We start from the raw sequence: 14,942 nt of genomic DNA, 5'->3' as shown, positions 1-14,942 counted from the left end.
TATATGTAAGATATTCGGTTTTCGATTTAATTTTAATGAAAAATTAAAATTAATTAAATTTAATGAAAAGCCTGTTGTTCTGTTCATAGAGATTAAGATACATATTGCCAAAGGTTTTATTTTTAAGCATATATTAGTTATAATGCTTTTGGTAACTCTCAAAAACTTTCATGCTATAGATTTCCTGTCAGTAAAATAGACACACAAAAATGCGATCTGTTAGGTTAATACCTGTGAATCAATAGAATGCTTGATAGGTGAGATCTGTCATAAATGGTGTACGTTAAATATTGTTAAAACTGTATGATGCCTTTACAGGTAAAAGTTTATATTCTATTGCGCATTTTTAAAGGTACAGGGAGTTCTAAACCAGGTTGCCTTTTAAACATAGGCAATAAAGATAACTACATTTTCATCTCATATCAAACCGTATTATTTTCTTCCAATTTAATTTATACTTGAATTGTGTAACTGATAAATACGTAGAAATTTTTATTTTTCCTGAGAGGAGAAACATATAAAATATTATAAGTAATAATATGTATAATACAATACTAAGTAAATGATAAATATATGACATGTTTTATACATCATCTTGCCTTATTCTGAATTATGAGTTTTTCAAATTATGCTGAAAATTAATCTTTTTCAATTATTAATCTCTGTAGTTCTGCCATCTTAGATTAGATATCTTCATATAAATATTACTTATTGATATTCTGATATGTGCAGGAAGTGTGTGAAAAGCTGAGGTACAATAGGAGTCAAAATAAATATGGTCAGTGCTTTTATGGAACTTACCGTCTAATGGGGAAGAGAGACAGTTACTGTGTCCACACTGTGACAGGGTGTTGGATTCAAGCCCTGTGATTCATAGCCTTACAATGGGGAGGAGGTGGCTCTGTGAAGGAAAGTAGAGACGACCTATACACAGGTAATTCCCACATTGTATCTTCTCTGTGGACCTTTTTTCTGAGCTCCAGAGCTGGTTGGAGTGTGATAATGACTTGAGACCTGGATGTCGCAAAGACACCTCAAACCAAATAAGACTGAAAGTAGAACTTGTGATCCTCCCTGCCCTAGAAAACAGAAGTGAACACTAACCATGTTCAGCGTCCTGTGTCATCTTCCATCCGATTGTGTAAGAAACCTTCACTGTTCACTTCTATCCATCTCTCTAGTCCAGGCCAGCATTTCCTCTTGCATGGCCTGATGGAATAGCTTCCTCTCAGTCTCTCCACATCCACCCTCACTCACTTCCCCATTCTGTCTTAACATTACATTCAGAATGGTATTGCAGGTTTATCTTGACTAACTGTACTTTTCATTACTCTTATTACAGAGACCAGAATCCTGTATGAGGTCTTACACAATGTGGTCATTCTCGACTTCTCTAGCTTCATCTTGCACCTGCCATGGTATCCTTATTCTGTGCACCACAGCTCTATGCGTGCCCCTTCCCACCACACAGCATAGTCGTTCCTTTAAAGAAGAGAAGCCTTCTCTGAACTCCAAACTAAGTCAAAACCCTACTTACTGGTTTCCGTTCTGCTCTGTTTTATCATCTTTCTCCCCTGCTACATTGTGAACGCCAGTCATGAAGCAGAGACTGTACTTAATTTAGCTTATGGAGAATAGGCAACCAAGTGAATGCTGGATGAATGAGTGTCTCTGGTCATTAAAATAACCATATAAATCTAAATTTGTTGTAATTACATATCCTAGTATAGATAATATAATTATGTATCCTAGTATATCTAATATAGATAATTAGAGCCAGTCGAAAGAATAAAATGTAGGATAGACTCATAGAGATATGCATGTGTCCCCAATGATGTTTACTGCTAGAAAGCGACAACCACACACGGATCAAACTGATAGTTATTGAAGATGGACTGGCTCTTAGAAAAAGGTCACGTGTGATGAAATAAAGAAACACGGCCAGAGTGATAATCACGTATTGAAGAGTATGTTCTCATGTACTCAGATGGAAAAGTGCTGTGTTTGTGTGCGTGTGTACATATGCACATGTATATGCATATGTACATCTGTATGTATACACACACACACATATACATTACTTGGTTAATAAGTGTTTTTAAGCTGTCTACTGAACTAAAAAATTAAAAATGAAAAAGTCATAATTCCCTGTTAAGTGTATTTGGGTTAGAGTAAATAGTAAAGACCACTTGAAGCAGTTTTTTCAGTAAGTACTATGATATATAACTTTTGCCTGTTTTGCTATAGTGTTCACATCTTTATGGTAATGGTGAAAAACCCAGTAGTCTCTTTGAAACGACCTTCCAGTGGAGATACTTTAGCATATTCTGTTCTCAGCTCTTTTTCATTGTTTCACATTTGGAGGAAATAAAGCATGGAACATGAAGAAATAGGGTCAGGAGCTAGAAGTTCTTAAGGGATTTGGGAAAAGGAGGCAAAACTCATGTATTGTTGTGAGCACCTTCCATTAGACTTTCTGCCTGTCTGCCTGTTGATGGCTGTGGAGCCTCAGTACAGCGTCCAAGACGATGGGAGCAGTTCTCCGCCAAGGAAGTATCAGCAGTAGAATGTTAACTCTTTCGCTAGCTGCTGTTAGTAAATTCCCACAGTAAAGTATATCCAGAGTCATGGTTAGTTGTGTAGTTTGTCTTTTCTTTCTCTGTGCCCACTGTGAGTCTTAACATAAACTTCATCTACATATCACGTGTTTGCACACTGAGATAGCCTGTGAAGCATCCTAAAGATTTCTTAACTAATAATACTTCTTCATATATATATATATATATATATATATATATTAAACCCTATGTAAACTGGAGACCAAGCTCTGCCTGTGGTTAAATCTCAGTTACCAGTTTGATAGTTGTGTGACCTTGGGAATGTTACTTAAATTCACTGTTCCTATTCCGTATCTGTAAAATGAAGTCATAATCATACCTACTTCATAGGGTTGTTGCACAGTTTCACTGGGTTAATATAAGTAAAGTACCGAGAAGAGTGCCTGGAATATAATAAGTTTTCTTCCCTGTATACTTCATTTTCTTAGGAGAATTTTTTTTTTTTTTTTTTTTACATTGCTTATTCAAAGTTGAATATTTTTGATAGCACTGAAGGAGCACTCAAGTCAGATTAAACTCTAGTGTTTATTTTTTCTTTCTTTTGGTTTAAAATATTGCCATGGGTGCAAACTTTTTGTCTCTCTCTAGGTCTATGTGTTGTCATAGAAATTGGGCAGTTTTATTTATCAGGTACATTGATTTGTCATTTTTTTATTGGCTTGTCTGTCCTCCTCAGTTGGGAAGTTCTCCAGGATAGGGACTGCATCTTGTTCAATTTTGTATACTTTTTGCTTAGAGTCTGGCTTTCAGTATCTCTGGATAACTATTTCTAGAATGTGGTAGTCTAGATCTATAAAAATAAAATGTTGAAGTCACTATTTAGTTTTCTCTCCCTCTTATTTCATTGTTTAGAAAATAGAGAACCATTCTACAACTCAGGATTCGTTTGGATGACACTGATAATGTTAAAATGAAATTTGGGGTTAGAAGATCACCATAAATTTTCCTCACAGTAATTTCCTTTTCCTTTGTTACTTTTGTATAAACAAATATAGTGAACGTCACAAAGTTAAGGTCTTTGAAATAAATTAATTGGTGAGGAGTAAATTATATCTTGGCCTAATGAAATCTATTTATTATAATTGCTTAATAAAAGCTAGTTGAGTAAAAGTATTAGAAAAGGCCATCTAATTTTAATCTTTGCTTTTTTATATTGTGATCATGATGATAAATATGTCTTCATTTAACATTTCTTGAAAAATATTTTAAGTTCTTGATTTGCTATTTTGTGTCCTGATAGAATAACTTTAAAGGAAAAGTTTAAAATGAAGAGGGTTGTGTGTGTCTCATTATCACAAGAGCTAAAAAAATACTACAATTTTAAGAATATTCTAAAGTTCAGCATCTTTTTGCTATCTTTGACTTTATATCCTTTGGAAGACTTAAGTTATTCCTTACAGGATTTTTTTTTCCATGTTGTAGACATGTGAACATGCATTGACTCAATAAAAATAAAATTTAGATTTAGTTTTTTTTTTAAATGTTCTCCTACCACCATGTAGCAGTTTTCAACAGGCAAGTCGTGGGCATAGAGCGGTTCATAACTGTTGTGTGCAGGTTTGTTTCAGAGTCATCGTGCCATCATTGCATGCCATGCTTCCTTATAACTGGCGGGAAACTAATGGTATCCATTCTACAAAAAGAAGTGTTTATAGAGTCATGTATCGAGTGCGACAAACTTTGAAAGTTAATTTGTAAACATTTGGAGCCCTTGAGTATTTATAGATAAATATTTTTTTAAGTTATGTGCTAAATATTAAAGAACTTTTTAATAAAGAAAATAAACTTATAAGTAAAATATTTCTATTACGGTAGTGTTGCCAAGATATCAAAGTGCTCCTAAACATCAACCCTATAGTTCACTGCCAGTCAAGGATGCTGTAGATCAGACACCTTTTCAGATTAATAGTTATTTTGAAAATGTTTCCACGACAGGCAGAATCTGTCAAACCCCACTCGTGACTACTTCCAGCAGTATTTCTTTGTACTCAGATTTTATTTACTGACTCTTCAAGCCTTTTGGAATCTCCTGAAATGGTAAGGGATCATGTACGTGTTATGCTAGTCATATAATTCCTGATAGTTTCAAAGCAAAGAATGCAGTTTGTTAAATTATATATACAGTAATTGCTTTAAAATGTAAATTGATGTTTCTAAAATGAATATTTTGAATCCTCCTTTTTAAATGTAGTGGGGGCATGATTACTAGGTTCTTCCCTACTCACTTGACAGCTACATCAAACACTTGAATACTTAAAGAGCAGGCAAGCTACTCTAAAATAAGTAAAGAATTGATTAAAGATCAGTATGATGTACAGTTTCTAGAGGAAGAATGCAGTGTGTTTTATGTTTCTTCCTGGCCTAGCACCGATATGGAAGAGATACTTAATAAATGTTTTTAAATAAGGGAAATAAGTTCAAGTTCATAAACTTGATTCATAACTAGAGTTTTAAAAGATTGGTTTAAGCTCTCCCTTCTCATTTTGAATTCTTCTGTAAAATATTTAAGGTACTTGAGAAGAGATGTTATGTTTTAAAAAGTACAATAAGTTTGAATCTGGATTTTATGTATCTGCTAGTCAAATATTTATAATTGAACTTAGTTATCAAAATGAGTGATCCAGGATCACAGAGTTCAGAATAACATGTGTTTTAGGTTAAAGATCCTGGATAACTACAGTGAGTTTTAGTGAAAGTTTACCTAAGAACATACCCGAGGCTGTAGTAAAATTTATTTGAAGACTTTTTCCAACCTTGAGATGCTGTGATCATGTTCTGAATTTCTTTATGATCATGAGGAAGCAGTCTTTAAAAGTGTACCATGGGTAAAATCATTTTGCCTCTAATAACTAAGGGTAACCACATCTTTCACCATGGTAGACATTTGCTAAAGTAAGGCTGGCAGATACATTAACAATCTGTAGAGATCTGAGGCCAGAATCTATCTCTTTCTCAAAAACAGTAAATTATCAAATGGAAAGATAGAATCAGGGCATAGAAAGTGCAAGAGCAAGGAAATAGAGGGATGATATGGTAGATGCCCTTTCATTCTTACAGGACTGAGTTACGAGATATAAAGGTGTTAGAGTAGTGCTTGGTGCATGGCACAGAATAATTATTACCTACAATTCCAATCCTCTTCTTTTCCAACCTTAGGAATCTTTTGGAATGGGTGCTACATCTGAGAATTAGTTTGAGGTGATGGGTGATAAGGGAAATAGAAAAGTAATTGTACATGAAAGAATTGAAAAGATTTTTATTCATTTTCTCTGTATATCAAATTTCAACATGTGAGAATTACTTTGAGTGGTCTTCAATTTTATATACATTTTTGAAAATATAAAAAATAACATAGAGCCACTTGAGAATGTCCTTTTGCAGTTCATTTGCACATCTGTTGTTAGTTGCTAAGTCGTGTCTGACTCACTGTGACCCCATGGACTGCAGCACGCCTGGCTTCCCTTCACTATCTCCCTGAGTTTGCTCAGACTCACGTCCATTGAGTCAGTGATGTCATCCAACCGTCTCATCCTCTGTCACACTCTTCTCCTCCTGCCCTCAGTCTTTCTCAGCATCAGGGTCTCAGCTCTGCACATTAGGTGGCCAGAGTATTAGAGCTTTAGCTTCAGCATCAGTCCTTTCAATACATATTCAGGGTTGATTTCCTTTAGGATTGAGTGGTTTGATCTCCTTGCAGTCCAAGGGACTCTCAAGAGTCTTCCCCAGCACCACAATTCAAAAGCATCAATTCTTTGGCATTCAGCCTTCTTGTAGAGCTTAGAATTACGTGAAATTATCTTGTTCATTTATTAGCTCATTTATTAGTACGCATCACCAATTCAAGGAACATGAATTTGAGCAAATTGCAGGAGATAGTGAAGGACAGGGAAGCCTGGCGTGCTGCATTCCATGGATTCACAAAGAGTCGAACACAACTGAGCTACTGAACAGCAGGTTTATTTCTTCCCCACTCTAGAATGTCAAGTGTATGAGACCAGGGACCTCATCTGCAGTGTTTGCTGTCTTATACCCAGTGCCTAGAATAGTTATTAGCACATAGTAAGAAATGCTTGTTTATTAACAGGATAATAGAAAAAGAAAAAAATCTCTTATTAAGCCACTAAGATAACCACTGTGCACATTTTTATATATTTATGTAGACTTTTCCCATCCATACACATGCATGAGTGCACAGACACACACACACTTATGTGTGTATGTATATGTATGTATGTATACATTTTCAAAAGGATCGTACTTTTTACCATGTGTTTGAATCTCCCATCCCCTGCTTTATAATAACCCTTCTCTTAGTTCTTACATGATGAACAGTTTCTTTGACTTGAAAATGCTCTATACTGAAATCTATTCTTTAGAAGGAGGCTTCAAGTTTAGAGGTTGGAGGGGCAGGTCATGGGAAGGAGGGACTGGGTGTGGAACAAGACCAGTGAAGTATCTCGTTTTCCAAGGGAGCTGCATTTTTCAATAGTAGAGTCTACATGTTGATGAGAATCAGTGAGTCAAGTATCCACTTTGGCCCTGAGTTACATTTTTTATTGTCTTTTCATAAAGTTTTTTGGTGAATATAACATTTGAATGTTTAAGAACTCTCTTGTTTCTTTACTATGCACCTGCCCTCCGCCACCCCACCCCCCATTCAAGAGTATGACCTGCTTTTATGTAGGATTTCGGGTAAGTACCTTTGGAAACAGAAGGACCCCTTCTTAGTGTTTGTAACTAAAATAAAAAGTCTAAAGTTTTCACACCCACACAGTAAGGTTCTTCTTGTACAGAAAGACATATATTAGCCCTAAAATGGAGCCCTAAAATGGAAGTATGTATCATGGCAGGAAGTACTTTTGAAGAAACCCTTACTAGTAAGTTAAAGACTACTTTAACTGTAGTATTAAGTATTTGAATTAGGAGATAATAATACTAAATAGGCCTTATAAAGACTAGTGACTGCTAGAAGTGTTAGAGATATTATCAGCACTTCAAGTTAATGGTGGTGGCATTTCCACTGGTATCATAGGTCCACAGATGATAATTCCCGTCTATCTCTTCAACGTCTGTCAGATTCAGTCTTTTAAACTTAGAAGCAATACCGTATCTATTTAAATGACTATTTAAATGATTTCTCCCTTTTCTGACTTCTTACACTACCCAGTTTGGCCCTTGATATTCAAATACCCTTCTTTATTAGCTTCTTGTCTTGACAGTTGGATATTAAATATCTTAAGGGTGGAGGGTTATTGTAATGTTTTTATTAGACTTCAGTAGCACCTTGCAGATCTTGATTATTTCTTAATTGATTGATTCCATTTAACCTAAATCTTTCTGTTTCTGTTACTTTTTCCCCAGTTACCATCTTTTTGCCCCCCGTTTGCCATGTGTAGCAGAAGCATAGTTATATAGACCTAGATAATCATTCCATGAATTGAATAAATCAAGATTTAGTTGTGGTTTGCATATTTAATTGCTATTTGCAAAATATAGTACTTTTTTCCTTCTTTGGTAATGTCTAATTTTTTTTAGCTCAACTTGAGCCATCACATATATAATGGAAATCACTTAAAAGTAGTGAACTTGGGACTGGAGTCTGTGGCTCTAAAATAGCTGTATAACCCTGAACACGACACTTGACTCTACCTTACCTTTCTCACCTATAAATAATAGTTCTTATTTTATAGTGTGTTTTGTGCCAGGCACCTCGGTGTCTACACAGTGACACTTAGGTTGGTAAGGTGAATGGTATTACAACTACATTTGCACAAATAAAAGAAAACTACAAGTCATGGTGGTCAGATAACTCCTACCAAGGTTACACTCTAATAATGACATAGCTGATGTTTAAACTCAGATTACTCTGATTCCAAAACCTAGGTTCATTCCACAGATGAAGGAGAATTAGATGATTTCCAGGCTCCCTTCTAGTTCTGCACTGTATGGCTTCCTGCTATTAATGGTTTTTCGTTGATTCAATGGATATAACTTTTTTACTTCTTAGTCTTTATATCTTTTCTCAAAGCTTTTCAGTGAGGACTAATAGCTAATAAAAGAAATTAGTTTCAGAATTTTAAGCAGTCCTTAAAATGAAAAGTTATCTTAATAGTAAAATGCAAGATTGATATACCATATCTATAGGAAACTTTTCTCAAGCCATGTAAATACATTTGAACCTTACAAATAGCAGCAGTAAATATTAACTTAGATAAAGAAAGTAGAGTGAATGTGGTTCTAAGCAGCACATGGAAGGAAAATTGATTTCATTCTTTCTCCATGTTAATTAAATTCATTCCTGGATCATATTTGCTGTTGTATTTTCCTGGAACCTTTTAAAAATAATTTCCCATGATATTTTTCTTACTTTACTGAAGGGATTGCTACAAAAAAATTTATAATGAAAATTTGAGAGGAAATTTTGATATGAATTCAAGATGCTTACTGGTAGTTTATTTTGGGTTTAGAACATGAGATTTAAAGACTAATTGCTTTCTAGATAATTCAGGATAAACTTCAGAGTGACTTACAAGTTTGTCAAGTTATTACAGATGTTGCTTGTCTACAAAGGAGTATTGTAAGTAATGTTTTAGTACGCATACTGTCTCTGCCAGCTCTATGACAATATAAAATTTAAAAGAGCAAATAGGCAAAGCTGCCATTTTCATTGTTCTCTTCTGTGGCTGTTATAAATAGAACTCTTAACTTGCATTATTGTGTGAAATTCTGTATGTGTGTATATTCATATATTGGTAGATACATATATTTTGTGTATATGTTTGTCAGATCAGTAATTTGGCCCAAACCACCCTGCTTATTTAACTTATATGCAGAGTACATCATGAGAAACGCTGGGCTGGAAGAAGCACAAGCTGGAATCAAGATTGCCAGGAGAAATATCAATAACCTCAGATATGCAGATGACAGCACCCTTATGGCAGAAAGTAAAGAGGAACTAAAAAGCCTCTTGATGAAAGTGAAAGTGGAGAGTGAAAAAGTTGGCTTAAAGCTCAACATTCAGAAAATGAAGATCATGGCATCCGGTCCCATCACTTCATGGGCAGTAGATGGGAAAACAGTGGAAACAGTGTCAGACTTTATTTTGTTGGGCTCCAAAATCACTGCAGATGGTGATTGCAGCCATGAAATGAAAAGACGCTTACTACTTGGAAGGAAAGTTATGACCAACCTAGATAGCATATTCAAAAGCAGAGACATTACTTTGCCAACAAAGGTCCGTCTCGTCAAGGCTATGGTTTTTCCAGTGGTCATGTATGGATGTGAGATTTGGACTGTGAAGAAAGCTGAGCACTGAAGAATTAATGCTCTTGAACTGTGGTGTTGGAGAAGACTCTTGAGAGTCCCTTGGACTGCAAGGAGATCCAACCAGTCCATCCTAAAGGAGATCAGGTGTTCATTGGAAGGACTGATGCTGAAGCTGAAACTACAATACTTTGGCTACCTCATGCGAAGATTTGACTCATTGGAAAAGACCCTGATGCTGGGAGGGATTGGGGGCAGGAAGAGAAGGGGACGGCAAAGGATGAGATGGCTGGATGGCATCACTGGCTTGATGGACATGAGTTTGCGTGAACTCCGGGAGTTGGTGATGGACAGGGAGGCCTGGCGTGCTGCGATTCATGGGGTTGCAAAGCTCGGACACAACTGAGCGACTGAACTGAAGAGATTAAAAAAAACCTTTATCTTGAATCTCTATTGTAATTTATTTGTCAGAGCCTCAGGGGCTGCATTTTTATAAAGAAAGTTATAAATATTTTAAACTAAAGGGAAAAGAAAAAAATTAAGTACCAGTTATACAATTGTAATTATGTTAAAATTTTTTAACATAATTTGAGCTATGATACTTTGATTTACTGAGGTTAAGATTTTTTATATAAGCATCCCCTCACTTCCCAACAAGTGTTATTTTAAACCAAGTTGTTATATATTACAGTATATAGTGTTTTGGATATTTTTAATGTAGTAGTATTTTAATATATGCTTCCTTGGATGGTAATTTCAAACTAAATCTGGCTTACCTTGTTTCATTTTACATATTCTCAAAAAATTTTTGGAACTAACCCTATTCTCTATCTTAAATTGACCATAAATTCAATGGAGGGGAAAATAAGTTCTTTAAATTATGTGCTATCCTGTGCCTGACACACAGTAGGTGTAAATGCTTAATGAATGAATAAATGTGAAAAATAGCTTATTGATCAGCACTGCCACCTGCTTGTATTGGGGAAAATGTAGGTACTAAGGATACATCCTATTTTAATAGATAATATACCTGTGATAGAACAGGGTTATTAACTTCCCAGTATCAGTTGTGAATGTTTTAATAGGAACTTGTACCCCAGAAACCTAATGATAGTGGGTTAGTGAGATTTCCAAAGTTGGTTTCAACCTCAACATGCTTGGCATTCCTTTCTTTGATGTTGAAATCCCAAACTCTCTCTAATCTAAATTCTGTGCTTGGGCAAGACAGCTAACTGTGGTAGGTGGTATTCCTAATGTAACATCAGAGTGAAGAATGTTGTCATAAAGAAAATCACTGATATATCTATATAAATACGTTATCCTACTATTATAAAATGAAAATGAAATTTTAAATGTTGGCAAAGTAATGCAAAGTACCAATAGTATTTATAGTATCATCAACTAATTATAACAGTTGGACTTTTTAGCACTAAGTATAATTTAGTATTAGGTATGTATATATATGCTTGTATATATATATGCTTTAGAAAGTTTTTATTCTAATGGTTTGCTTAAATGGCCATTTATTCAAAATTATTATTTATTTGTTTTGTATCATCTTTGTACTATGTCTTAGAAAACTGTGAACCTTCAAATGGTAGGGGAGAGAGAAGTATAAAAATACTTACAATGAGGTATGATAAAAGTCCAATGGAAGAAAGTATTTTAAATGAAAATAATGAGCTCTGAGAGTCAAGGTGAGGAAAAGTAACCTTTTAACTACTCTTTCCTCTGTTGGCATCCTGTATATAGGTACGTTTTTCTCTGAAGATACGTGATACTGTGAAGACTGTTTTGCTGTCTGTGTTTTTCACACTGTATACCCCTAGGTCAGTTTTTGTTTCTGGCGATAGCCGCAACTTGCCCTTCTGAAAACTTAGTCATCACCACCAATTGCTTGGAAAGAGCCATTTCTCTTGCAGTAGCTCAGAGGTTAATCGTTCTTCTACCACTGTTTCCCCAGAGGCTTATACTCTGGGGCAGAACATTTTCATAACTTTATGCTGGTTTTTAGTGTTTACTGCTGCTCTCGTGCACTCCTCATACACCTAGTTCCTTGGATCTGTGTTGAGATGAGCACTGGATCTGAATTAGCAGATAGGCTATAATCTAGGGCTTCAGTGTCAGTCATTCCCCTTGCTAATAGATTTTCAGTAAGGTTTATAACTTGTCAGTCAGCACAAGAAATAATATTTTATAGATTGGGGAATTTATTGCTTAGCTGATATTATATGAAGATTTAGTTTATTGTAGTAAAAAATAATTATTGACTACTTTGAGATATTCTAAAAATGTGAGTGACAAACACAAGTTTTTTCTGGCTTTTTCACTTACTAGTTAATTACTACTACTAATTCACTTACTAGTTAATTTCACTTATTAGTTAAACTAGTATTACTAAAAAATCTCTGGATGAAGTTTTAAACTTTTGTATTTTAGCCAAAATTCTCAGAAATAGGAATTTGAGAATGATTTCATTTGCTTTGTTCATAAATAGGTTTTGATGAAAATAATGTAATAGATCACAATTTTCATTACTAGTACTTCAGTGAATGTGTACGTAGCCACTTCAGTCATGTCTGAGTCTTGGTGACCCTTTGCACTGCAGCCTACCAGGCTCTGTTCATGGGATTCTCCAGGCAAGAATACTGGAGTGGATTGCCATGCCCTCCTCCGGAATCTTCCTGACCCAGGGATCGAATCTGCGTCTTCTGAGTCTCCTCCATTGCAGACAGATTCCCATTGAGCCACCTGGGAAGCCCTATTACTAGTACTTCAAAGAATATTGAAAATCATTCATTTTTATTCTGTTAATTTGAAATCTAGTTGAAGACCTCGTTGACTAGCTTTCGTTTGACAAATTCTTTCTTTGTAGTTCAAATCAGCATTGTAAACAAGATATTAGGGAGAACTGTTTAAATATTTGGAAATGTTAAGTCTTCATGAGTACTTAAAAACATTTAATTCTCACTTAAAGGATAAACAAACTAATAAAAATCATTTCCAAATGGGAACCATGGTAGATAGATGGTTGGGAGTGTTGGAAAGTCTTTTCAGTGTTTATTTTTGTATTTCATTTTGATTTTTGAGCTATATAAATATTTTGCTTATTCAAAAATTTAAAAAGTGAATATACGTACCTACATATAAACATACATTTGTGGGAATCAGGTTTTCCTGTAACTTCATAGCCATACATAGAGTCATAAAACCAGAAGAGCATTCCATTGAATATACAAAGTTAAGATGTTTTCTTCTTTAACTGTCCAAGATTTTGAGACAGTGTTCCTGGTTTATTAAAGTTGGTCTGTGTTCTCAGTTGAGTAGACTTTATTTGAAAAGGTTAGTTCAGCTAGAGATAGGACATGATTTTAACAGTAGTCCAGGAGTACACTGTTCCGTGACTGATAGGTAGTCTTTTTGTCCTCTGACAGGCTTTCAGAGGACATTTCAGGTGTTCCTTTTACAGTTAGTTCCTTCAGATAGCCCAGAATGGGGAGAGGTTCTTTTTCTTTTTCAAATCCTGAGTGCTCTGAAGCTTTAAAAAAAAAAAAAAAGGGTTCATGAGTCCATTCTTAATAGTTGGAATTTTTTTTGACAAGAGTAACATCTCTTTTTAAAAGGAAGTTTCCTTTGAAGTAAGTTAATTGTTTATTTAGAAGACCAACTTTTGTTGAGTACATGTACATATTGTTTCTGAGGGTAAGAATTAGTTTAAGAGCCAGTAAGGAGATTAAAAAAAAATAATAATATGTAGAATATAACTTCCAAGAAAAGACCCAAGATACACATTTTCATAAAATTTTAGGTTATCTTATTTATGTTTTAAAGAGAAAGACCTTATGCTGACTTAATTTCCTTTTTTTTCTGACTTAATGTCTTAATTAAAAAGGTAAATATTTATTTAAAAAATGATACTACTTTATGTATCATTTAGAATCATTTTTCTAACAAAAGTCATTTATTACCATAGCAGAAAGTATTAAAATGTAGTAAGTCAGGATGTTATTTCCTTTTTCCTGAAGAAACTTTCTAAGTGCTTAAATAACTCAAGGGACACAGTTTACTTGTAATAAAGAACATTAATGGGGAGGGTAGGAGTTAATTAACTAGACCCTTAATAATGGGCCTTTCTACTCCAAAGAATCTCATAATTGCCTCGGAAGCTAGTTTTGTAGCAAGTTGCAAGATGAAATATCTAGACTTGTGTGTAGTAGTCATTCTAAGAAAAATGTTGCCTTCAGGCAAACTTTGATGCCTTTTGTTATATAAAATACGTTTTTAATGACAAGCAGTATACACTGTAAAGATAAGTTTGGAAGTGGAAGTCCAGTGCCTCCTGTTTACTCAAAATTAAATGAACACGTAATTATAAGACTCTCCAATGAGCAGAGTTTTTGTTTTCTTTGGAGAAATAGAACTGTTTAGCCAGACTTTATATACTTAGTTTGTTAATCATAGAAAGATACTCTCAGGATTACTAAGGACTGACAGTGTATGGTAATTTTTTTTAAAGACTGTGTTTTAAATGAATGGGATGGAAAAGCATAGGGAATATTTATATTAAATGTTAATATAAGAAATATGCAGGTTGAAATATAACTTATTACATAATTTCTGCAAATGCTGGTATGTTCCAAACTGGTTTACCTTTCTGTAAATCGCCCTCAAAGACTCTCTCATTCTTCCCTCTGCAACTGCCCATCTTGGACTGTCCAAGCTACTTGACAAATCTGATCAGCCTATGCCAGGACTGCGATAGGGCAGCAGTTAGTGAACATAGACTGCTTGGCTTCTGTTGGGAGGACCAGATGAAAATACATTCCATTTTCAAAATGTTTCTGAAAGGATTCATTTGCAGAAATGATGCTTGCCATTTAAAACTTCAAATATGCAGGTTTCACAAAATGTAGAAATAACCTCCTGAAAGTTTGAAAGGGGAGAGGGGGGCTGTGGCGTGGGGGCGGTCTCCCTGACTGCCCACCTCCTCCCTCTGCTCAGCGCGCAGTGTGCTTACGGGTTCCCTGGAGCGGATCACCATATAATTGATGTGCAGTCTGC

General features: G+C 35.0%; 1 protein-coding gene across 8 annotated transcripts in view; it reads left to right on the top strand.

Annotated features, from left to right (window-relative positions):
• FBXW7 (F-box and WD repeat domain containing 7) overlaps positions 1–14,942 on the top strand; it is a 230,164-nt gene that overhangs the window by 180,471 nt on the left and 34,751 nt on the right. The gene's annotated exons all lie outside the window — the stretch shown is intronic.

The sequence above is a fragment of the Bubalus bubalis genome, chromosome 17, assembly GCF_019923935.1.
Source record: "Bubalus bubalis isolate 160015118507 breed Murrah chromosome 17, NDDB_SH_1, whole genome shotgun sequence".
In the NCBI taxonomy this organism is placed as follows: Eukaryota; Metazoa; Chordata; class Mammalia; order Artiodactyla; family Bovidae; genus Bubalus; species Bubalus bubalis.
The sequence above is the reverse complement of the archived record's forward strand: the minus strand, read 5'-3'. Positions and strand labels throughout refer to the sequence as shown.